The sequence below is a fragment of the Melospiza melodia genome, chromosome 2, assembly GCF_035770615.1.
Source record: "Melospiza melodia melodia isolate bMelMel2 chromosome 2, bMelMel2.pri, whole genome shotgun sequence".
NCBI lineage: Eukaryota > Metazoa > Chordata > Aves > Passeriformes > Passerellidae > Melospiza > Melospiza melodia.
This window is the reverse complement of record NC_086195.1, coordinates 91,218,732-91,244,992: the sequence shown is the minus strand read 5'-3', so window position 1 is coordinate 91,244,992 and position 26,261 is coordinate 91,218,732. Positions and strand designations below refer to the sequence as shown.

Sequence of the window (26,261 nt, the reverse complement as noted above, 5' to 3'; positions counted from 1 at the left end):
CAGCACAGGGCACAGCAGCCCCCACGGCCCACCCCAGGTGCTGAGACCCCCTCACAAACATGCAGACACTCATGGCAGAGCCCTCTGGGATGTGGCCTTGGAACCTCTCCACCCAGCAGCTGGCCCCCAGAGCCTCCCGTTACTTCCCGCACAAATACGCACACTAACGGGGGTCTCGCCGCACCCCAGAGTCTCTGCAGCACTTGGCCTGAGCTCCCAGCTCCTGCAGCTGTATCACACAGATGCACACTGGGTTTTTTCTGGACTTCATGGCCACTCCCAAGTCTCCTCTCCCACTTCACTGTCCTCAGTCATCACATCCCACACACACCCCCTCACCTGCCCCGCCACGTGGGCCCTTGTGACCCATGGTCAGACTCGAGCTGCTGGCACTGAGACCCCCTATAGGCACACGCACAGCATTGAGCCCCTTACACAATCAAACAATTAGAGTTCAATGAGACTGCACTGATGAGGCCAGGGCATGGCCTCACAAACATCCTGAGCAGCCACCTGCTTACACACAAGCAGCTCCCTTTGCTCCTTTATTTTACCCATGGTTCATTCCCCACAAAGTCACCGATCCCTCCTTTCCCCAACCTTTTCCCTTCCCCAAACATCCCATTCTGAGCTGGGTATGATTCCAAAATGTTCCTACCTGCATCTACCCCTTTCCAGTCTGCAAGCTGGCCTCTGTTAACTCAAGTGTCTGCCACCCAGGTCCCCAAGGGCTGATAGTCTCCAGTGACAGCCCTGGCAGGAGCCAGGTCAGGGGGGCTCATTTCTCTGACGAGGTTATCGAGTTCCCCCATGCACTGCTGTGCCTCAGGGCTTTGCTGTGCACACGGAGACAAGCCTTTCAATCACATAACCTATCACCCTTAGTATTTCCAGCCTGAACATCCCAAGCCATTATAAGAGTATTTATCAAAGCCATGAAAATAACATTTCAAAGTTCAAAGCTAGTGTATTTGGAAAACCATCATGTTCACAACTTGTTTCAAGTTGTGGGGGTTTAGATTAAAAAACACAGGCATATAATTTATCCAATTTATTCATTCAAGTTGTTGCTTTTAAGTGTCAGGTGCTGGCTCATGTGTAATCCTAATAAACGTTTTCCAACAGTTATCAGGACACTTAAGTAATACAAAAAGCACCACATACCTTGTTGACCATATCGTATTATATTTGCTTTATAAACACTCATGACTGTTAATGTTATTGCTAAGCAACTGGATGATCTACCATACAGTATTTGCATAGCACTGTCTATCAGCAAATAAATGACTTTCAACTCTTTTGGTTGACAATTCACAGAATTACACACCTAACTAACACTGAACAGGTTTTTTAAAACTTATGATATATTATCCAAATCACTGGATGACAAAAACTCATTCACCACTAGTATTTAAGAAATTTGAACTGTAAAGAGATTAAAAAACATGGGAGGTTTGGGTTGTATAGGAGATAAGAGGAAAGCTGAAGTTTTAATTAGACAGCAGCTCAGCAAGGCAGAACTAGAACTGCAGACATCATCTGGAATTCATGAAACACATTTTATGCTTAGAAGGTGAGAGAACTCATCACTTCTTACCTAGTGGTTACAGTAGCTGCAAAATGCAAATCTGTTCACGTACAGAACAAGAGAGTTAGTCAGAAGAAAAAGAATTACTTAGAAAATGGAAGAGGAACAGACAAAGAGGAAGCAGGGCTGGGGTTTTATGTTAGGAGTAAAAAGCTGTCCCCTTCCACTGCCTCCTACATATTGCCTTCTCCAGTAAGCCTGTGCTCTCCTTCACCAGTACAGAGGGTGATAGCTCTTTCAGATCCTTCTTCCTTTCCATTTTCTCTGAAAAGCACATGTTTTATTTGAATCAAAACCTCACTATTTCCAAACGATTTGATCTCAATGACAATGTACAACCTAGCAGAAGAGCTACTATTACTGATAACTTTTAACACCCTGTTTCCCAAGTCTCACTGTTAAATGGCTCACTGCCTTGTGCAAAAGATCCTACAGAAATTCATATTCTGAGGGAGCAATGAGCTTGGCCACACAACCTGAGGGAGGAAGTATGGCTGGGCAAGCCCACTAAGGGTGAGCAAAACAGGCTTTTTTATGGGAGCAAGTTTGTAAAGGCTGAACTTCAGTGAGAGGCTCTGAAAATCTGACTGAATAAACAAAACACACTCTCAACACTGCAGTGATGAGCTGACCCTGTCTGTCACTGCTATGGAAAGGTCAAACATATAGCAAGTCAGCATATAGTTTTACATGCCCCATTCTTCCATGCAGAAGTATCATCTCACTTCAATGGTCTAAGCAGCCATACACCAGCTGAACAGCAGCAGGAGGAACTCACATATTCCCATTTGTCAGGTCAAAGCAGTGGGTAATTTTACAACTACTCCACAAGAGACACATTAAAATACACAGATGAATGACAGGAATTTGGAGCAGTGGGCATGACTACAAAAATTCTGATTACCAAGTGTCTGGAACTGAATGCTCTACTAGCTAGAGAAACATCCAAATATTAGTTAGGCAGGTTTTCTAAATATGGAGCTCCAAAAAGTCTATGGCCACCCACACAGCCACATGCTTAGGTTATACCAGACATCCCTAACTAAATGCTTTATTTTTTGGTTTGCTCTTTCCCTCATGATTATTAATTTCCTACTTGTACTATTACCAGAGAAGCTGTAGCATCACTGTTTGCAGCCTAAAGCTCAACACAGAAATAAGCGCAAGAACCCTCACACAAGAGGATAAGATAACAGATTTAAGCTGCTTTTGCAGAAACATCGACCTCTTAGCATAGTTTGGGAAGGTCCTAGGACAGAGAATCTCCTTTCTATATTAAACATCAGAGAGGAAGTTTCAGTTTGCTTGCAAAGTCAACAATAAAACAGCTGGGGCAGAGGGAGGAAGAAGTGACAAGAACAATGTCCTACCCACCAAGTGGAAGTGGGCTGCCAAAACAGAAGAATATTACTACCCTTTTAAAAAGGAAAAAAACTTCCAGGGCAATGCTCCTAAAATTTTGGTTATCAGCAGGAATCAGAATTAGAAAGAGTAAGTTTGAAGAGAAAGGACAACTGCCTACCTCTCCAGCCCTACAATGCCTACTTAACATGCACTGCTCATTAACAAAAACACATTCCAAGCAGAATAATAGTTTCTTCAGGTTAAATACTTTTATAAAACAATACACACGTAATATGTATATAATGGCATTACCTGGCATCAAATACACCAAAAGTCTCTGTGGATAATGGACTATACTTCAATTCTGTCTCTGGGTTAAAATGTAAGATATTCTAGAGACTACATCTTTGAATGTTTGAATCTTTTTCCAGGGAAAGTCAGAAGGAAGTGACACAAGACAGACAGAAGCTTTTAAGTACATTATATAGGCTTACTCAGATTAACAGTCATGGGTTTTTAAATCCTATAATAAACCTACAATATTTCAATATAACAGTAAAAGAGAATGGAAACAAAGCTCCCATCATCACTGTCAATGGAGAACTACTCACATACTGATAGACTAGGATACCTTTAGAATTTGAATGTGATAGCATCAAATTTGTACAAGTTTAATGCCATTATCAAAATAACAAGTTGGACCAAAATTAATGCTAAGTCCTGACACATCCAATTATGCTGAAACTTGAGTATCACCATGATAACATGAAGGCATGAGAAGAGGCCTTTCATGAAATTGTCTTTAGATAGATGCAGTAGTTATGCATGGCCTAAAATCCTCAGAGGGAAATATTACTGAAAAAAGAGAATGTTGTCAATTTCTGTGATGATATCAGAGAAACACAAACTTAAAAATTGTCAAACTGCTGAGATTTCAGCACTCAGATTACAGAGGAAATGACTGACCACCAAGAGTCTGTTACACCAACATTACCAACATTATTTTAATTGCTCTTTGTGCAGACTCTCCTCTCATGTAAAATCATGAGTACAGTACTTGGTCCAAAGTATATATATGATGGAAGGAAAAAAAATCTTTATGGCTCAGAGGCCATTTCCTATACTGACTTACACTTTCAATCCTACTTTAAAAGGCCATCAGCAAGACAGCAGTAGATTTATTCAGTAAATTGTGATTCCTTTGTTGTAACAATTAACCTTTTAAGAGCTTTTAGTTGGTCTACATAACATCAAAATAACCCTTAGGAAAAGGACTGGTCAAACCCAAGAACTACGGCCTCAGATGTGTGTTAGCACAATTCTAAAGTTACAACCAAGCTGTGTAACATTGTCGTGTAACTGCATGAGCAGAAATCATTTATTTATGCATGTGAAGCACCATCTGCAAGCAATAAACTTCTCTATCTTATTCTGGCATCCAGAAACATAACTAATGGCCTTTCACACAAAAGATACACAGCTGGAGAGGGTGCCAAGATAAACCTGGAGTACTTGTATTTATTGTACAAAGTCTTACACAATTGTTAAGAGTTCTCAGGAACTCAGCCTCTCCTGAAGTCTGTCTCTTCTCCCTACACATGCCCCAAACACAACATCTATTCTAACATGCTGTAACAAACAGGTTTAGTATAATCCAAAACCTGTTAATATGCCCCAGATCTCCAGGTGAGATGTTAGAACAGACCCAGCAGGACTGCTCAACAGAGCATTTGGGGGAAAAGCATGGTCCTATGCACTGCCATCCTTCCAAGCAACAGGATTAATTAAGCACGTGATTAGAGTCAGAAGGCACCCCATAATTTGCAAGGCATACAACAGGTGACTATATCAACCAGGAATGCCAGCATGTCCTTCAAAAGTACATCAACTCACAATAGCATAAATCAAAATGAGTCCTAAGAGGTTAAGATGGCACAAGCTGGTAACAGCGTTGGATAGTGTCTGTCTATCTATGAGCACCACAGTATTTCCATGAAAATTCAGCAGACACCTCTCAAGGAGGCTGCCCTGCAGTAACAGGTCCTCTGTTAAAGCCATACAGAATTCTTATGTCTTCCCCACAGAGCACTCAATGATCCTTGTGGGTCACTTCCTACTTGGAACATTCTACAATTCCATGAAAATTAAGAGTGGTATTAATGAATCCTCTTGAATTCATAGATGAATGTAAGATCTTTTCATGAAAAATCTTTTTACAGATGGCCTCAGGACTAAAAAGCACCTTCTAAAAACAGAAATCTTTAGTTCATGCTCTTCAGCATTTGAAACTACTTCTAAAGAATAAGGATTTAAATTTATTTTCTCCTCCAGTGGAACTTTTGGTCTTAATCTTATCCACCATTATGGATGTAACAGAAATACTTGAAGTCCACCATATCTGAAGTTTATAAAGCATGGAAAAATTAGGTTATAGGTCATGTTATTTCAGTACCATCTAGCAGACATGACTACCACCTTCCTCAAGCCCTAGCCCACTTTATTTCAAGTTTCACTGAACCAGCACTCAGGTACTAAGCCACAGGAGTGGCAAAGCCACCTCTTGCCCAGTAAATCTAGAGTTGTTTTGTAAAACAGGAAAATCACTTCTAAGAACCACATTTACAGAGCAAGGCTTACACAAACTCATTTAAAACCCTCCTCTTTAAACAAGTTAGTGACATACCTGTTTTTCAATACCTCAACAGCTACCATGAGAAAGCAAATCCAGCAACCTAATTTCTGTGAACTCCACAGTTTAAGACTGAGGACTAAAACTACCAAAATCTTCAAATAGTTTAGAAATCCACACTGCTTATATAAGCTATCTGTTTAACTTGTAATGCACATCAGTGACCACCAAAACCACATTAATACTTTATTTAAAAATGAAAGAATTAACTGATGAATTAACTTAATGCCTTGTTAATCAGTCTGTGCTCAGCATTTAAACCTTACTGCCCTTACTGGTCAAGAGCATTCAGGTCAAGTCCAAAAATCAGCACACAGTTGTAACAAAAAATAGCAAAAAAAGCTTTGCTGGCCCCATGTAGAGACAGAGAGACACCACTGCTGCAGAGGGTGATCACTGCTCCTTGTGGGGGACAAACCCCTTTGATTATACATTAGTGCTGAATCATCAAAAACTAGATAACTGCAGTATAATAACAATGCTTTGAAAAGCTAGGGGAAAGTTATTTTAAAGCCCGTAGTACTTAATTATTAGAGGCTGGGTTTGATAGTCTTTAAAATCAAATGGAACAAATATAAATTCTAAATTCCCAAAGCTGTTAACAAAATTATATTCCACACCAACTTGCTTTAACTGTAGAAATAGACATAGCTATGGATCTGTTTATATACAGACATATAATCCCATTTCCACAGACAAAATAGATCCAGCACTCCAATTTATTCTTAAAAGCAACAGGAGCTTGGAGTTGACACAAATTCATTTTTTAAATTTACTAAGCACTTAAAAAGATACCAAAAAGTAATAGGTTTGGAGCTGAAGAAAACAATATCCTCTCTCACTAAGTGACCTCACTTTAATCATCTGCATCTTTAACCCAACCTCCTTATGACCACTGGAATTGCTTCTCCCAGAATACTCAGAGAACTCATTATCTTAGTGTGGTTTTTAGAAAGCAGTCATGTTAGCTGCTTTAGTTTGAGCTTCTTTGGGGTTTAGCTTTCATTTTAAAGGTCAGTATGAATGCCTAGTGACATGAAGCAGTTCTTTAATAAGATATCTGTATTTAATTGACCACTTCTATTTACAAGAGCACAATGTTTATTTAAAAAAATACTAAAAATACATACCTTGTTCCCCTATCTGTAAGAATGTTTTAATTTAGCAAAAGGCTAACAAACTCACAGGTGAAGCTGTCACTAACACCACAGTAAAAAAGCAGCATATAAACATTCAAATATTTAACAAAAAAAAAAAAAAGTCTTTCTACTGTCTTCAGATGAAGAAGACACTACTACAAACATAGCCAAAAAAAAGGTCAGTGTGCTAAGTAAGACAGCAACTAGGCAACAAGGGCAGAGGGCTTATTAAAAAATGGTGGTGTTCACTAACAAAGCTTCACACCATTCACAAGTACAAATTATTCCTTTCTAAAACACCTCAGACTGGGAGGAAAAAATCCCAAGAGAGTACAGTCTCTGAAGGTAATTATTTTTGTGTCATGTTAAGAAGAGATATTGTATCACATATTACACCATACTTTATACTACAGGTCCCAAAACTCCACCTTAGGGAGATTTTTCTGCCATAGCAAAATCCTTGTATGACAGACTATGTTTAAGACAGAATTTTGAGGGAACAATCTTTAACTTTACGTGCAAATGAGGAATTGACATTCATTTGGGGTGTAAATAAAATCCCTTGCCTTATAAAACAAATTAGTTATGTTTGTACTGAAACACCATCCAATGGTCTCATGTAATAAGCAAAGTCTCCTTCTTGGCATAGAGAGAAAAAGGAGAAAATAATTACATCCTGAATTTTATATAGACTAAGCTGAATTTTAGGTTTGAGGGAGTAGGTGGAAACAGCATTTACATCACTTTACAGTCACTGTAATTTTAAGTTGAAAGGTAAATTCCTACATTTTGATACAGGGTGAGGCTTTATTGATATTAATGTACTTTGTAAATTAAATAATGGATCATATTAAAAGCAATTAATTTTCCAGGCTTATCTAACCTGCATGGATTCTCCAAATGGTGGATGGAGTTTGCCAAGTAAATAAACCTCTTAATTGTGTCAGAAATTAATGAGCAAAAACAAGAGTGAAGAAGGGGAATAAATACAGGGCTTTAGCAGTTCTATAGTATATTTTTTTAGGTAGTGCAGAAAAAAAATCCTTCAGGCAACAAGAATACCTGCCTCACAGAAAGCCAGTTACTACATGATTTATTCCAGTGAAGTTCACATAAAAACAAAGTTCCAAAAAGTAACAACCTGAGAATAAGTCAATGTCACAGGTCAATCAAACTGATGAGATTATTCACTAAACCAAAGGATTACACAGTGTGGTTCTCAAACATCTCCAATCTAATTCTGCATTCTGTACCAAACAAGAACAGCTAGTCAAGCCATAACATCTTGCATACACTTTGGTATTTACAGAACAGCAGAAAGGAGAATTTCTTTAGGAAAAATGTACACAGATTCAAAAAAACAGGCCAGATTTTGAAACAGCAGGCGCTTGAGGGACACAAAACAGATGGTAGTTCAGGGTGACAAAACGTGGCAATACAAACCATTCACTGCTTAAGAGCAATGGCAAGTGAAGATCTGAGACTTATCCATTCATATGTGGTGCTAAACACTGGAGAAAAATGCTCAACTGGCAAATTTGTATAGAATGAGCAAGGAGCACAGATAGCTTTTTGTATCATTATTACACTGTCATCAAAATTACAGTTTTTAAAAAGTCTTTGAAGGAGGCAGAAAATTAATCTGAAACAGTAACTTGAGTTCAACTACAAGCAGGAATTTGGGTGTCAATGTTGCCTGGAGAGACAGGCAAAATGCCCTGTAGCTTCAGTACTACCACACTGGAAGCACTGGTTTGACTGCTAGCACAGGAGATACAGTCAGGTCTTCCAAGTAGCATATCGTTTTGGAGAATGATGTGAAGACTGACATGGGAACAGAAGTTTTTATTCTCTGAACAAATGTAGCATTACTGTTCATTGTTCTCAAGCTACTTAATTAAAAACCCAACAGTTCCGAGCTAGTTAAAAAGGAAGTATCAAAGATTAGCGTACTCATTGAAAAGGGATAAATGGGCGAAATCTCTAGAACAGATGCAAGCATAGGGAAGAATAGCTAAGAATTTATTATAAAATTTAGCAGTAATACAAGGGAACAGATACTGGCTTTTGATGAATAGCACATTCTTGTTTTCATCGCCACTCTTAATTTATTAGGAAAGAAACTAATGTAAGTTCTTTCTTTGAATATCCTTACTCCTATGTTCTTCTCAATTTTTTGACCTGCTCCTAATTTCAAGCAGCTGCAAGTGTTACAGATATAAAAGGTCTTAAAAAGCTACAGAAGAATAAATGTACAAGTCCATAAGCCCTTCTAACTTGTCCCTTATTTCTTCCCCTTAAAAAAAGCTGCAGCATCAACTCAGGTTTCAGACACCACTAGGTGATAAGCACAACTAGTGCCTGAGGTATAATAAAGCTTCAATTCAGCACTTGTACTCTATTATACACCAGAGAACCTAACCACACAAGCTATAAATCTGGGAGTCCAGACTTTTCTATCATTACTTACAGGGGGAAAAAAAGACTTAGCTGCTTGAAGTGATTTTATGTCAAGTCTACTGCCTGTTAAGGGAGAGCTCCCACATTAGCTAGCTGCTTGTAAGTCCAGTTCCTGTGCCGTTCCAGTATCCAACTAAGCTTCGATTTCACTGTAATCCTGAAGTCAGCCAGGAACATTCCATCTGTACATAGCAGCTGTGCTGATGTCAGCTGTTCTTCATTTACTCTTACACACTTCCGTCTGATTTCATCTCTCCATTGTTTATATATGCACACAAAGATTGTGCAAATCAATTTTTCATGCTTTCTCATCTAATACAAAGTGCTACCAGAGACCAGGAAACCATTTTTAGCTCAAAAAATAGTTCAAATTTTACTATTCAGAAAAGTTCTAAATACATCAGCAGCAGGTATGTGGAAATTCCTCTGAAACATTCAAATGGATAAGGATGCTTTAATGTGAGCTCTAAAGTAATTTCATCCAATGATGAAAGTTCAGTTTAAGTCAGGACAAAGTTATAGTTTGGGAAAATCTATATAAATCACATTTCTATCTTTGAAGGCCAATTATGATCTCATTAAATCAATTTATAACCATCAAGTTGTTATTTATTTAAAAGCTATTTTCTTCAGCATTACAGGTGATATCTTAACCTGAATCTGGCAAGAGGAGGTCAGATACTGGTATGGTTACAATTGTTGAAGTAGTTACCCAGAAGAAAACCACCAAAACCCACATGCCTCCTTAACTGTGCAACCTCCTACAACCTTCTCTCAAGATAAAATATTATCTTGCCCCCATGAAAGTGACACCCATCTGTGCAAGGTACAATTTCTTCACTTACTGTTTTTTAACACCAGGCTAAAACCTACGCATTTTCCTGTCCTCCACTTCTTCAGTATACGGAAAAAACAAGAAATGTCACTTTCTACCAGGGAGAAAGCCAGCCACTCGAGTGAGAGCAACCAAGGAAACAAAACAATACAACACAGAACAGTTCAGGAGAACAGTAAATTTATATAATTTAAAAAAATTAGCAAGTGATCAGGGAAGTGTCACTGTCATCAGCAAAAGAATCACAAACTTAATATGGTCTTTAAACTGACAACTCAAGTTAAATAGTAAAACAGCAATTCCTGCAACAACCCACCAACTCACCTCACGTTGCTGACATCAACTTACGGACCTGTCCTAGGAGCCGTGCAGCCGTCAATTCTTCTCAAAGTCCATGCAACACACAAAACTGGAATGGTTCAACCATTAGTCACCACTGCTTGCAGAAAATGCCTTTTTCCAGCTGTCAGTTAAAAACACTTTTTCTAAACTTACCCCTAAATCACATTCATTCTTTTGAGACTCAAGGATGCTTTCATGTCTGATAAACCAAGTTATGAGCCTACTTTCCTCAATTAAAGAAAGATCTGAAAAATATTTTTGACACTGTTACCTGCTCAAATCCCCACATCCTGCAAACTGGACTTAAAGAAATCTAACTTAAGTAACACCATTGCTGAAAGAACATGTCTGGCTTACAGAAAATCACATAAAATTGTTCATCTTTTGTTACCCACCTCCTAAGTATAAAGCAAGGGAATAGAAACACCCCAGAACCTATGCTCTTTAGTCCCACTTTCTTGTTTATAAAATCAAAGTAATTTTCTGGCTTACAAAAATAACATTTTTTGATACATCTCCCTTCCTGAAACTAAACTGACCAAGCATCTCTCACACAAATGACAAGTTTAGCTCTGGCTGAAGTAGCAACATCAGCAAGAATTTCCCCCAAATTTCCTGATCTTTGCAGCGTATTTCCTCAAAGCATCCTGTAATAGAGAAAGAGCTGCAGCATAAGCCACAAAGCGTGGACATAAGGTGAAAAAAAGAAAGCAAAACTTTCAAGTTACACAAGACAGCTCTTCTGGGACAGGCAAAACAGTGTCAAAAGCCAGGATTTTATTAACTGGCTATGAAACAATTATAAGGGGCTGGTATCTGGTCAAGAAGACATAAAGGATCACGTGAAGTGAGTTAGGTAGCTCAAATAGTCAAAAGAAATATTTAAGAGAATAGAAAGAGGAAAAATAGGCCTGTTTTTTGAAATTCTGTTAGTACCAGGCATTAAAAATCTCTGAAATCATAAAGTGTTTTTCCACATTTCCTGGCATTCCAGAGTTTGTCAGAGGAGTCACTCGATACATACACTTATGGCAAGTACAATATAAACAAGAAGAAAATTGTTTCAGGTATCTTTATTATTTAGCAACACAAAGGCATGAGTTATTGTTCTAAGGATGTACCAAGAACCCAGGATTCCAACTGTAAAACTCAGCATGAGAAACATGCCAACACTACGGTGATAAGACAAATGTCAAATACCAATTGTAGAATTCCAACAGGCTTTTTAGTTTGGTTTTTCCTTTTGTTTTGGTGGTTTTGTTTCCTAATTGTGATGGGGAGAGTAAAGCCATTTTAAGAACTGAGACAGTAACATAAACAGGCCTCAGTGCCTGTTTCGTAAGTATTTGACAATCCTAAATTTACCTACTACAGATCAAAATGACCAAAAACTGGCTGAGGCAAGTGTAAGTAAACCTATTAAGGCACAAAGGATATCAGACCTCAAATGGACTAGAAATTTGAAAAACAGGTATTTTCAACTAAAAGCACTGCTGGCACAAAACTCTAGTCACAGATGTTAGAATTCATTTCTGAGACCCACAGATCTTCAGCTATTAATGTCTAGATTACTTCTGTTCAGTATACAATTCATGTCTACATCTGTAGCAACTACTCAATTTTAAGTTCATCACATACATATTTCCACATATTGTAATAGGATTGAATTTGATACATTAAACTGGTTTTTTTTTAAACTTCAAAGTTAACAACTGTTACTGTGCTTGCATAGTTTAACACAGGCATATGACTATCAGCTCTCTAAAAATACCGGGTTATAAATTCAGCACTTTACTCAATAACCACAGAAGCACCAAGATAAACAAGTTTGATAATCACAGCAAAATAAGATATTAAAAAGCCATCCAACAGAAAGCCAATTTCAGAAAGTCCAGTGAAAATGGCTCACTACATAAGTATGTACTTAAACAGCACCATCTGAACAATTATTTTTAGAATGTACTAGGACTGCAGTGCATTCCAGAATAGTAAGAAGTGACAACTGCCGTGAAGCAGTAGCCTCAGGGCTATGTTAAAACTATTGAATAATTTAAATAAGCTGGTGAATTTAACAAAAGATCTAGGCATTAGTTAAAAAATAATGTTTTGTGGCAACTGATTCAAGAAATTAATTGGATTCAAGTATAAGCATCTGGCTAGTTTACTTCAACTGCCAGAAGCAGAAAACAGAAAAATGAAAGTGCTCTTCACCTACTGCCAGAGGGTCTGGTACACCCTCCTGCCTCCTATTCTCACATTCAGCTTCAGAACAAAACTTTCCCCTTTCCTAATCTGAACATTAGAACTAAGCCCTATTCTTCAAAACTAATTTCCTATAGTAAGAACAACACAAGTGCACAGGCATGTGTGTGCTGTTCGCTACTGCCAAACAGAAGGTTTTCATTTGAGATCTTAGAAGACATTTAATTAAGTTTGACTACACAATCCCTTAGGGGGAACGATTAAAAGCTTTCTGCTTTCTAACAAACAACTTCTCACTCTTAAAGAAAAATCTAAGATTTTCCCTTTTATAGCTCTCAACCGTTCCAACACACTTCTTTGTGACACAAAGCCACAGGAAACCTCAAAAGATGCACTACTTCCCATATTGCCCATTGTGACATTTTGGCTCAAATTTATTTTTTAACTATACCCAGCAAGGTAGAAGTCTAAATACCATTTTCACAAGAACCTTTATTATTTCTAATGATTTTAATGTAAGTAGAAAAGGCTTTACAAATATAACAGTCTGAACCACAGCAGAACCCTGTTTCACAGATTCACGTGGCATCTCCTATGCAAGGGACAGCAAGACCCGATCACATTATTATACCTGTACACTCTTTATCTTGGATTTATTGACTTCATCTTCATATAGCAAGATGCCAGGTTTAGGTTTTATAAAGGATATCTATATGACATTGTAACAAAAGGACCATGGGAGGCCAAACACATTCCCTAAAGAACAATGCATTACAAGTAATTTTCTGCCTAGGCCTCCATTTCTAGGGTGGTTCTGTGTGATGGAAAAAGGAGCCATTTCTTTCCCAATCCCATTTTTTTGCCAGGAGATCCTGCTTAGGGAAGGCCAAGATCCAAACCCAGTCATCTTCCAGCAACATAAGATCTTCTGCTGAAGGCTTGTGATGCAGTATAAAGGTTAGAAGGTGTCCTGAAGCAATTTGGAGGGAATGAAGAGGGAGAGAGAGTCACAAGATGCATCAAAGTAATAATGCACGTAACATAGTTCCAAATGACTTCAAACTCAGCACGAAAGAGGAACTGGTAAAATCTCCTTAGAATTTCATTGCCAGTTTTCAAGTGATTTCTTTTGCTAAAAATCAAAAAGGAATTTAGAATAAACTTCCCGTGCCAGCAATGACATAGCTGGAAAAAGAAAGGTCTGACTGTGGGCTACCGATGTTTGCAAGGAAGAGGCTGTTGCTCTGCACAGCATGAACCGAGAAAGGCAGAATTTACCTGAGCTGATTCCCCTTCTCTGGGCCTGAGGGATTGCTGATCATGTGGGATAGCAGCACATCCCTTTAATCAGAGTATTTCAGTCTATTTCCTTCACATGGACAAAAGAACAGGACTTTACAAACCCAGCAGCCACAGGCTCCTCTAAAGGAAGAAACGTATTTACACTTTTAGAACAGGGAAACTTTTTCAGTGCTGGGAATCACATCAGATTTCAAACCCATTTGATGATCTCTGCCTTACTGCACATTCAAACCTAGCAGGAGTGTAAAGAGACAGGGAGGAGATGAAAACTGTGTGGCTATGGACCATACACAATCACTGGCCTTATCTTGGCTCCAGCCACCAGTTTCTGCTCTTGACTGAGTTTCCCGTCTAGAGAAGGGTCACACCAAGAACGTCATTAGTGCTTCACAGAACTGAAGTACAAATATGACCCATGGACAGGAAGCTTACACAGAGGCATTCTTTCCAAGGGCCCAGAACATTTTTCTCCTCTCTCTCTCCCCAACACTTTTTCTTTACAATGTTCACACTCTTTCCCTCTCTCAGCTTAGAGAGGTGGAAGACAACATCAACAAAAAAAAAATGCAGATATAAACAGCATAAAGTCATCCTTCACACCTCAGCGGATGGCAGTTCAAAGGGGCCCTACCTACCTGCAACCCTGTCGTTTGCTTCAAGAACTGTTTGCCCAAGGAAAAAGAGACGAGCAAATCCTGGAAGCAGATCCTTCCCCAAAGGAAGTTTCTTTCTGAGTCTGCAACCTGGAGCTTTTGCTTGAGACTCTGAGCGGATTCTTTCTTCAAACTCTCACACTGGTTCTTTACTTTTGTGGGCAGCTGGAAAAAGAATGAAGCCGTAGGCTGAGGCAGGGACTCCATACTTCCAGGGTAGGGAGGCAGAAAGACTGGAGGGGAAGGAAAAGTGCTAGTTGGTAACTTCTTGAATAATGATCTGTATTCCCTCATTTTCTGCCACACAGAGACATACACATAGTCACTGCAATAGGGGAGGATGACAAGAGATGAGTACTAGTACATGCAGTTTTTTCATGCTCTGATGCCAAAAAAACCAACCCCAAAGTGCTGAACTGTGAACTTTCAAGACTATTAAGACATCTAGCAACAGATGAGATCAATCATAAGATGTTTTGTCCAGAAAGTTCTCTCAGTTTGTTACAAGTAGATGTAGGTGGGGGGGAGGGGGAAATTTAAGTGCTCATTTCTTGGAAAAATAATTCAAATCTCTCCTCTGTTCACTTTTTCTCAAGTGAATTAAAAATGGCATCTATTGCAATGCAGTGAACATCTCCCCATAATCTCTTTTAAGAAGAAATGGTCATACTTACCTGAATGTTTCCCTCACCAATGACTTCCTAACACCTCTCCCAACTCCTCTGTAAAGTCCAATCTCAGGTCTTCTACTTTATTTGCCAAAATCAGACTGATTGAACACTAATAGTATCTTAATGCTGTTGTGACAACCTTTGATCTAGCCTAGGCAGATTATGATTGCTGTGGAAGATAAGAACCTACTCAAATTCCTGCATCATATTTCTGGATTTCTAAAATACTCCTCTTTTTATTCCTGAAAACCCAAATGCCCTAGGAGTTGTAAATTACAAACAGCAAACAAAAGTAATGTGTAAGAGAGCTGAAATTTTCTTCTTCACAAATCCTGAAAGCTGGTTAAGACTCCTGTGAAATTTTATAAGTAGCATGGAGTCCACATACAACACAACAGAACCAGAAGTCACTGGACTGCCAATAGCTACAGGGATAGCTGCTCACATATGCATTTACTGGTTATTATCCACTGCAGTACCTTCTGCACAACAGCAGTGCCAGGCATTTGCATGTGGGGCAGTCATTGTGCTGAGGCACACAAGGCACCATCACTTTACCAGGCAGGCTCTTCTTTGCTCTCAAGACATCAGGTAGAGCATGATCCAACAGTTAACCAAGGAGGTACGTTACTCATTATGTTCCAAGAATTTCGCTTAATTCATTTGGGGACAATTGGTGGTATTTCTTCATCCTCTCCTCTAGAGCACACACCTAAACAAAATAGCTTCAGATGGTTAGATACCTCACATGTTCTTCAATTACAAGCTTTCTGCTGCTCAAAAAAGCTTTCTTTTGTTCATTGTGCTCAAAATAACACAAGAAAATTGGGGTGGTGGGGGAAGGTTTTGTCATTAAAACCACAGCAATTTTGCAGTTAGAGTAGCATACAGGAAACATTTTTGTTTTTTAAACTCGTGACAGATAAAGCCATCAAGGACAAACTCTGATACTCTAAAGTAATTAAAACAGAAAAATCAGCAAGTTCTTTCTAGAGAAACCGCTTGGGCATGCAGAAGGATACTCTGCTTCTTTGTTCCTGAATATGGTTACAGTATCTCAAGCTAAGGTAAGAGTTTGTAGTCTAAATAGAAAGAGTGGCTCACAAAAAGAGGGGGGCTTTCTATTGTCATTTCATTACTTTTCATCAATTCAAGATCTAGATATGTTTCTATGCCTTTCAACTGGACAAAACATTGTCTTATTATTTCAGACCAACTTTCAAAGATTAGAGAGTGAGGCTCAGTCTTTTCATCCCACATGCATGTTCTTGTTTCTTCCTATTCAGAAAGAGTAAGTGATGAACACAAATAGAAATGCACTTGGCCAAGAGATGTCTCCAGGCTGATGTTTGTACTCTCCTCTTCCAGTAAAGAAGACAGAAGAAAATGAAAGAAGACAAAATAACAATAAACAGAACGTGTTCAACCCAAGTGTCTATCGCTCTCTATCTGCTGGCTAAGAACAATATTATAAAAGGACAGTAGCAGCTGAAAGCATTATTTCTTCTTAAAGACTCCCTTGTGAAGAGAAGGTTCTTTTTAACCAGATAATTTGATATGTTCATGAGATTCAAGGCATTGCAAGTTGTTATTATTAATATTAATATTGTTAATATTATAACTCTAATATTAGTTATCATTCAAAACTACAATGCCATTCACAGCACTACAAGCTTCATTTCAGGTGATGCATTGAAGCTTACAAGCACTACTGACTTTCTAAGTCAATATTCTTTTCCAGCAACAGAAGGTATCAAGACATTCAAAACAACAGAAGGTATCAGAGCAGATCAGCCCAGACAAAGCAGCATGACCCAGCTTATTGCAGGGTCCTTTCAGACAGGAATCTGTCTAGGCCCTCTGTAAGAAATAGTCCTTAACACAAAAGACCCTATTTAATGGAAAAAACTCCAGATCACCTTCAATACACTAAACAGTCTGACATCACCTATTGCAGCTTCAGGGGCGTAGGAGACAGGAGCACTTGGTCTTATTTGATTCGTGTCTCTTCTTCAGCAGAAGACACGAAGATCCAAAGTGAAATTTAAGGGGAAAATAAAAAGCATTCTGAGGATTTTGTCCATTGGTGTTCTCACAGAAACAGCTGAACAGCTTCTGGAAGACCAATCTGAAATAAACTGCTAGGAATGACTTGATGTTAAATTCTTTTTCTTTCATCAAGATCATGGTATCGCTCTTTTTACAACAAAGGAAGAACTCTTTTCTTTTTATCCTTTCCTACAGAATTCTTTCCTTGAGCAGACTTGTCTTGAACTGTATAGAATAAATGAGCTTGGTAATTTTTGTGTTCTAGCTATCAAAAACCCTAGCCTGATTGATTCCTACACAGAGATATGTATTTCAGGCTGAAACAACTAAATCTTTCTGCATTTTGAGATGAGAAATGTTAATGAATACTCCACTGCCCTTATAAAATTCTAAAGAATGAAAAGGAAGTCTAGAAAAGACCATCCAAAGTACCTGAATCCCTCTTACAGGAATTTTGGGAAAAGTTCTTTTGTTGCCTCATATCAACCACCAGAAGTGATTTGTACTACCTAGATGGAATGTTAAGTCAGCTTCAAGCAGCTGAATATCCAACAGCTTTTCTCAGTCACTGTACTGCAGTTTGTTGACAGGGCAGGCTCTGATGGGATCCTTTGGGCTGAAGCAGAAAGAAATTATGGCCATGATGACACAAGAAAAACACACTGGTGATCTACAGATAGAGATGAAGTCAGGAAAGCACCAGCACTTCTGTTTGTGAGCATATGGAAGATGGTCATGAATCCTATAATCAATACCCTCTTCTTCTTTGGGCAAAGAGAGGAATCTCTGCAATGTGTTTCCATAGTGCCCTGACTGTTGATAAATATGCCTAGAGTAAAATTCCCTTTATTGCTTTCTTCCTTCTCTATAAGGCACATTCCACAGCCAATTCACAAGTCCCTGAGGAGTGGTCTCCATTTGTCTGCATCAGTGAGCAGAAGCTCAATAGCCAAGAAATTGAAAGTTTAAACAATTATGAGTAAATTGTACAGGATATCATCTGCAAAATAAGCAAAAAATTGAATCTCCATATTTGGTTAATAGTACAGAATATAAGCAACAATACTTTTCATACTTATAATACTGTAGCTCCAACAACTGCAGGATCCAAGTGAAAGAATATAGAAAACAGACAAATTGCCATACCCAATTCAAGTTACTTGCAGTCAGGTCTAATACTTCTCAAGCCTCAAACTGAAATTTTAAAGCAATATGCAATTATTTGAGATGTAAAGTGCAACTACCCCTGCAGAGCATTTGCAGCTCATATAGTTGCTGTCTCCTGCTGCCATTAATTATACCTCTAGACATATGTGCAGGCTGCAAACCCACCATGGGATCTACACACCAGCATCCAGCTGAACTGTTATTCAAAATAAACATTACAAGAACAACAAATTTTAGTAAAACATAATTTTCCCAGAAACTAGCACCAACATGGCTCATATATTAAGTATCAAAATGAGTGATATAAGCTGTTTAAATTCCAAGCTACTGAAACTACAAAAAAAATAGCAGCTTTCCAAAATTTCTGGTTTAGGGCGTTTTGGGGGGGGACAGGGAGACAGAAGGAGGAGACTTGATTGGAGAGAAGGGCAGAAGTCCTTGAACATTATAATAGCTACATTATATAATGTTATTTCGTCCCAAGATGGATAGAAAAGGCAGCAAAAACCTTGGTCAAAGTGTTATTTTTAAGATTATCATGCACCCTGTCATTAAAAGATAAATATGCCAACAAACAGAATGGCAACAATCTTGACTTTCTAAATTCCAGGAGGTGTTTTAAAAGCATTTGGCCTCTCTCCAGAAATGTTTGTGCTCAACTTCTTTAAAGACCCAGAGGGTCACAGCATTGTCTAGATTATCAGACAAGGCATAGACAATATCTAGTTAAGACTGGCAGGGGTACCAATCCCTGAGAGACCCTCCATAAACTCCTAGTTTAGGAGTGGCAAAAAACCCTGGCGTTTCTGAACTCAGCATGACACAGAATTCCAAAATTATATATAGCTATCACAACACCACACATTTGAGACACACAGCCAATATTTCTTGGCACATATACAACAACAGGAAAACACTAGAGGTATGAAAATGAATGATTGGTTGATTATAGAAAATACTACCTTTTAAAAACAATTCCATTAATAGAAGCATCAATTTTATGCAATTAAAGAAATGGGTATTTGCTAAACAATATTATAATTATTTTTCTTTTTAAAACTGTTTATATTGCAAGAATATTTTTAAATGTCCTCATTAACATGCTTTTTATTTCTTGTCAGCTTTTATGCCAAGTACAGTTGAAAGCAAACCTTTTTTGGCCTAACTAAACCACATTTTAATCAGATTAACAGACTTTATTGGCACTAACATACATTTCTGTCATAAAAACAGACCTTCTTTCAGTCTTAGGGAAATTCTATGCTTCTGGGCAGAGTGCATGAGCCAATATTTAAAAAAACTTTTTTTTTAAGACATCATACGATTGTGATTTTTTTGCAATTTGTTTGCTTTTTTCTGCTTTAGAAAGCCAACTAGAGAAATAAAGGTCACAGCATTTCTTTATACCTTGAACTTCCTTGAAAAAATTAAATAAAGCCTGTAGTTTCTTAATGTTAACAGTGGTTTTTGTATTTTCCTTTGTAGCTCTTGATACATGGCTTGCTCAAAATAATTTGATTCTATTTACATACAATTAGGTAACAGAAATTTCTTACACAATTTTTAAAGCACCATTTCTCTTACTAAGTTTTCAATCTTCACATAATTCCTACACTTCTCGGGTCAGACTCTTCCAGACCAGCTATCTAAACCTGGAAGCTGAAATACCACACAGTTAGGAGGAGTGCTCTTTCAGTGCCGTTCCAACAGCCACATCAAACTGGATGGTTGATTTTATGGGGCTTTGGGTGGGCTTTCTGGTTTTTTTGTTGGGCTTTTTGGAGGTAGGGTGAGGTCCTATCTGAATTTCCAGATGAGAACAGCTCAAGGCTTTTCTCTGTAAATTTTGACACTTCGTGACTTCCCTCTGGAGAATTCAAACACAGCAGAGAAATTCCCCTTTCATGCAATATTTACTCCAATATAAGTATTTAATAGATTAATGCTAGTAAAAGGCAACATGGGCGCACTGATAAATAAAAGCTAAACAAATTACCTGGGTTTTTAAAGTCATAAATTTCACAAAGTTTTATTTTGGAAAGCACTCAAAAGTTGTATTTCATATTTGAGCACTTAGGTTACTTCCCATATCAAGTCCTGATTTCTACAAAGGGTTTTCTTACTCTTAGAGTTAATAAATTTAGAATGCACTCAGAGCAACGGGCTTGATCCCTTCTTCATTTTCAGAAGCAGTAAGAAGTCTACAGCCAAAACTGAATTTTCTAGTAACTGTTACAGCTCAGGCACAAAGTGATGTCAAATGCTATTGTAAGCTGTCTTAGTTCTTCAGCATTAACAGGTCTGTGATCAACAGAGGATTATTATTGTCTAACATGAGCAGTTGACAGTGAAGACGAACTGATTTAGTCATGACTTGCAAATGATGTGCAAGCACACCATGATACACGTCTGTAATACAGTCTGACTCTCAGGTTCAAGATACAAGTTTAAAAAGTCTCATATGAAGCCAGTGATGCTTTAGATCAGAATTGCATTTTTATATTTTTACCTAGTATGTGTTAACAGTATATGAAAAAAGCATTCTAAATTGTCCTGTACTGCTACCAGCATACAAAATATGCTGTCTTTAATTAGCTAATTTAATGTTTTCTGAAGATTTGCTGACTTAACTTTCCTTATTGGACTAGTGCCTCAATTCACCCACATTTCAGTATGAAATTAAAATTGCATCATTTTTTCCAAACCGCTTGGAATAAGACCATTGCAAGTTTTAAAAATGTTTCAGTCAGCTGAGGTAAAGGCCATTTGGAATGTATAATTTTGTTCTGCTTATGTAAAACTATTTGCATTGAGTCCCCTTATCCTCTCTCCATGCAAGCACCTTCACACCTACCTGCTTTGATCAGCCAGAACTCCAAGCTTTTGCACTAGACACAATTAACTTTGGCAGTGCCTCTTCACAGGCATACCAGTGTGTAGTGTTTGACTGTCATTCTGTATCTGTTGAAATATTAGCACTTGGTTTAGCTTGTATACAAGAAAAAAAAAACAGTATCAAGTCATACATAAAAGAATACATACAAAACCACTGATTTCTAGGCTAGGCATACTGTCTTCACAAAAATTATTCACAACAGGAAAAAAGTCAGACATCACATAACCGTACCAAAATAGCAACTTACCCCACTGACTGATCTGGGCTGGAGAGTGTTTAACCACACACTGAATCTCACAGGACCCTCTTTCCTGCATTTGAGTCGAGATTTCATTGATAAAAATAACCACAATCCAGGGCAGATAGAAAAGAGCTTCCCACGCACTCAGGCAAACATGCAAGACGGTATCACAGAATCATTACGGTAGGAAAACTTAGGAACCCTCTTGAAAACAACACTACCTTTTGAATCATTACCTAACATTTCTGTATATGATGAATATCTACAACACGCAGAGTTTATTTTGAAGCAAGTCTGACAATAACATACAATGGAGGTATTCTTGACATGACTCTTTTAGCATGAAATGAGTTGCCTGATCTCTGATTGCTGTATCAAACATAAGTAAAGGTCAGTGTTTCCTCAAAAGAGTTGTTACATTTAATAAAATGCTTCTGCCTAATACCAAGTAGCTCACAACCACAATCAGGTAATGATTTGCTTTCATACTTACTGCAGTTCATTACAATAATGTGCAATAAAAAACAGTCTGCATTTAAAAAGTTACTTGGAAGATGCTACCCATCTCCAAAGCTGGGACATAGAGCACTGGGGCAGGGGAGCACATGGGGAAGGGTATAATTCCACAACTCCAGTGGAATCACTTGATCACCTGTTAGAAGCATGTGGCAGACTGTTCTCAAAGAGCTGATAATTTCACCATGATAACCTTGGCCTTTAAGGAAATGAATCATTAACTGGATAGCACAGATTTTTGAACTCTACTATATCTAGAGTTCTTTAACTGCAGCAAGACAATACTGAGTACAGACTAAAAAAATGTATGCAAATATATGACAGGCATTGGAACTATGTTATCTTTAAGGTCCTTTCAACACAAAACATTCTGGTTCAAGGAATCTAACTGCAATTTAGTAGCAGTGGTAAAAGACATTCTTGACAAAGCTTAAGTATTTTAAAGGGAAAGTTACGAGATAAAATGTGAGCATTAACATTCTTCTTACACACTACCAATCCATCTTTTTCCCCATTCCATTCCCCAGTATGCATTAACACATCTTCCTTTCCTCCTCTTCATCACTTACAGCTAAGCAAACTGTTATTCTGAGCAGCGTCCTAAATAATAACGTAAAAAAAATTATGCCTGTGCAGCAGCTTGCAATCAGAAAAGCCAATATCATCTGATTACCCTGTTCTCCAAGTATCATAAGGCAGATTCAAACTACCACTACACATTCATTTGCAGAATGAATATGCAGCAAAACCAAAGCTAGTCTGATGTAAAAACACGATACTATGGACAAGGACATCAGTAATCCATCTCCCCATGGCCCAGGCAAAGTACACAATTCAAAGGGAGGAAGTGGAGTTACTATGAGGAAGCCAAATCCAAGCAAGTTTAACAATCTCTCAGAATTGGAGCTAGCATTAAATACAGAAACATACAAGTTACAGGAAAAGGGGGCTCATAGCTACTGTAACAACTAACTCATCTCCATGTTTGATTAGAACCATTCATTTTGTTCAGAAATTGACAAAGTTAATAGAAATGTATTTAGTTCACACATAGGGTTTGTAACTCCATGGACTTGCAAACTTTCTACTTATTACATTTAAGTAGTTTGCAAACATAAAACTCTCATACTCAACAAGATTACTGCCTACTGCACAATTCTTACTGGGTCTTCAAAAGCACACAAACCCTAAATAACAAAAGAAAACAAGTATTTCTATTGCACATTTGCTACAAAACCACTTTTGAAGCCACTGACAATTTTATATCCAGTGTCTCACCTCAAAGAACAGAAGACTGGACCAATGAAGTAGATGAGCATGGTCCTATTTTTGCCTCTGGAAGTACAAGGTGAGGAACATAAAAGAGGCATCCCCAACATTACTTATTCTGATGGACAACCACCAGCTGGCCAGGTAGTACACCACAAGTGCAAAAAGCAACAGCAGGCCAGCCAGGGTTTCTTTTCAGACAGTCAGCAAGTCAAAATACACAAAACAAAAGGGAAACTACAATAGGGAACATGGGAAAGAGATATGAGAAAACTGAAATACTGGGGGCAAAGTGAAGAGCAGCATGGAGATAGAAAAAGTGTAACTGCAGTGCCACAGCCAACGAGACTTTTGACAGAAACCCCTGAAAGTCATGCACACAGGTTTTTTTTAAACTCCAGTACTCATGGATCTTTTTCTTTCTCAAATATTAAAAATACCCAGGGCGGCAAACATACTTGAAAATAAAATCTTTCAAGGCTGGTTCCTACATCCTACATTAACCCTGTAGCAGAACCACTGACTGGATTGAACTCCACTGAATTCAATGCTCCTGAAGCATTAACTTTATTCATTTATGAAGCCACTGGCAGGACTAGAGTCAGTGTTATGGGTAAAATACTTAGGCTTCAACATTAGCCTGACTACTGCATCAGCCATGCTATTTTTAAGTACAATTCAGTTTCTTTCATGATCTGATGCAAGTCTGTATGGTTTTTATCTGGTTTTCAAACACTGTTCCAATGCAAGTTGCCATCTTATTTGCCAAATATATAAGAACCATTCTAATATCACACAACAGTATCTACTACTAAGAATATTTATTCATAGAAGTGACTGCTATGCTTGACAAGAGAGCTGACATTAAAATCTATCCTTCTAAGTAACACAAAGCTGGCAAAACATTTTTTGTTATTAGTCCCATGTTACTACTTTAGGCTGAATGAAGGTAAAAACATCTGGCATCACTGTGCAAAAAAATTTTAAAAGCATCACAGGTACCCTGCAACCAAAATTTTTCTAATAGAGGCCCAAGAATTTACAGCGGACACTTCAAAAATCAGACTGTATCAAGGTTTAAACAAGCAAAGCAGAGGAATTCTCAGGAAGACAGCTTTCAGTCTTGAAAATTTCCAATCAGTACACACCTATTTGTGTTGTGTGTCAAAGAGCCTCATCAGTTGAATTTACAGCTCATCAATTTAATGTATTTTTAATTCTGAATTTTTACACAAAATTTTTTGGATGATCAGTGAACACATTAGCACTTACCAGAGCTGGCAACCAAGTACTTGAAGAAATTAGGCCCTGTCAAGAATATTTTGCAATAGATATAATTGTTCTTTCCCACACTTGTTTTAATTGCTCATATTGGGAGAGAAGAACATTAAGTTCCCAGTTTTTATGCACCCAACATTTTAGAAATCTCTTCCTGCACTAACCAAATCAGGAACAAATGTTTTGAATGTCTTCTCCAATTGCAAATGGCTTTGAGTGAAGAATCCTTGTCCCAGTTTCAGGAGCATTCTTCTTTTGAGACCACTAGTACAAGTGCATTTTAGAAAAATATTAGATGAGACTATTCTGTGCTAGAATAAGTATCATCCAAGAGACAGCATGAAATTGAGAATTAACCATAACTCAAGCAGTTTTATTAGAAAAACAAACCAGTAAAAAAAAAAAAAAAGGAATGCAATAGTTAAGTCAAAAGTACAATACACGTGACCATACTTTTGTTTCACCTACACAAACCAAAGTTCAAAGTATTTCCAAAGAAGCAAAACCACACTTATGAAACATTTATGAAAGCTAGTGCCATACCCTCTCAGAAAGAGTTCAACATTAAAAAACACTCACCTGAAAGGCTAATTGAAAAGAATTTGGGAATTCTCAATCTAAGACTGTAGCAGGAAGGCAACAGAATCTTTTAAGCAGTTTTGCTGAGCCTTCCCCAGTTCCTATGCTGTGCCTTCCTACAATTTTCAGACAGCCTACAACCTCAGAAAACATTCTGAAGTCTGATTTGTCACGTAATTTAACTCAATTAGGAAGTTAAAATCATTGTTTTGTTTCTCATGCTGACCTGATCCTCAGACTTGCTTTCCTTTTCATCAAGACACATTCAGGATGACATTTGCAACACTAGCAGTTTGTCAGCCCTAACGCAAATGTATCTTAAAAACACACCATGGGAAAACACATTCAGCATTTGTAAAACTACCACTGTCATGATGAAATTATTGGTCCCCAAAACACAGGACCTGGCTAAGGGAAGACAGACTTCCAGATATCTCCCTCTCCTGTTTATTTTAATATTCAACATCCAAGCTTTTTGAAAAAGTTTCACAGAAGTTCACGAAAAGGTAATCAACAGGCTCACAACAGGGGACATACATGCAGTTGCCAATTCCTCCACCTTTGTTTTCCCTCAAGTTACCTACCAAAGCCATTTAACAATTCAGCAAAGAGGAGGAAGAAGAGTTGGAATAAACCTGAACAGTGGTTCAAAAGCATATTCCATTTCCTTGGCTCCAACACACTCACTCTGGTCTGCTCACTGGCCAAAGTAAACCCACATGAAGACCTAACAAGTTCTGAATTACTGGTCTAATGATAGTCTGAGCATGTCATTTTCACTCCCATCATGCGCTTATACCACATTCTCTACCAGATCAGAAGACACAAAATGAGAAAGTGATGAACAGAAACTTTCCAGTTCTAGAATATCCAGAAACAGTAAGTCTGAAGTACTAGGCATAGTGAACCCTTGAGAATTGGAGATGCACACAACAAGTACAATAGATGTCTCTCCCCTTGTGTGCCAATCCTGCCTATCCAGCTGCTGCTTCCTCTGGAAGGACTATTGGACTTGCACAGGTTGTCAGCTGTCCAGAAGCT

The 26,261-nt window shown here is 38.1% G+C and overlaps 1 protein-coding gene and 1 long non-coding RNA gene across 3 annotated transcripts in view; both read right to left on the bottom strand.

Moving 5' to 3' along the window:
• Positions 1–26,261, bottom strand: part of TSC22D1 (TSC22 domain family member 1) — a 90,757-nt gene that overhangs the window by 38,561 nt on the left and 25,935 nt on the right. The window lies entirely within an intron of this gene.
• Positions 11,464–22,199, bottom strand: LOC134414582 (uncharacterized). The gene is made up of 3 exons (XR_010026799.1): positions 21,296–22,199; positions 14,537–14,787; positions 11,464–13,569 (listed from the first exon to the last, which is right to left on the bottom strand). It is a non-coding gene; the product is annotated as an uncharacterized LOC134414582 (long non-coding RNA).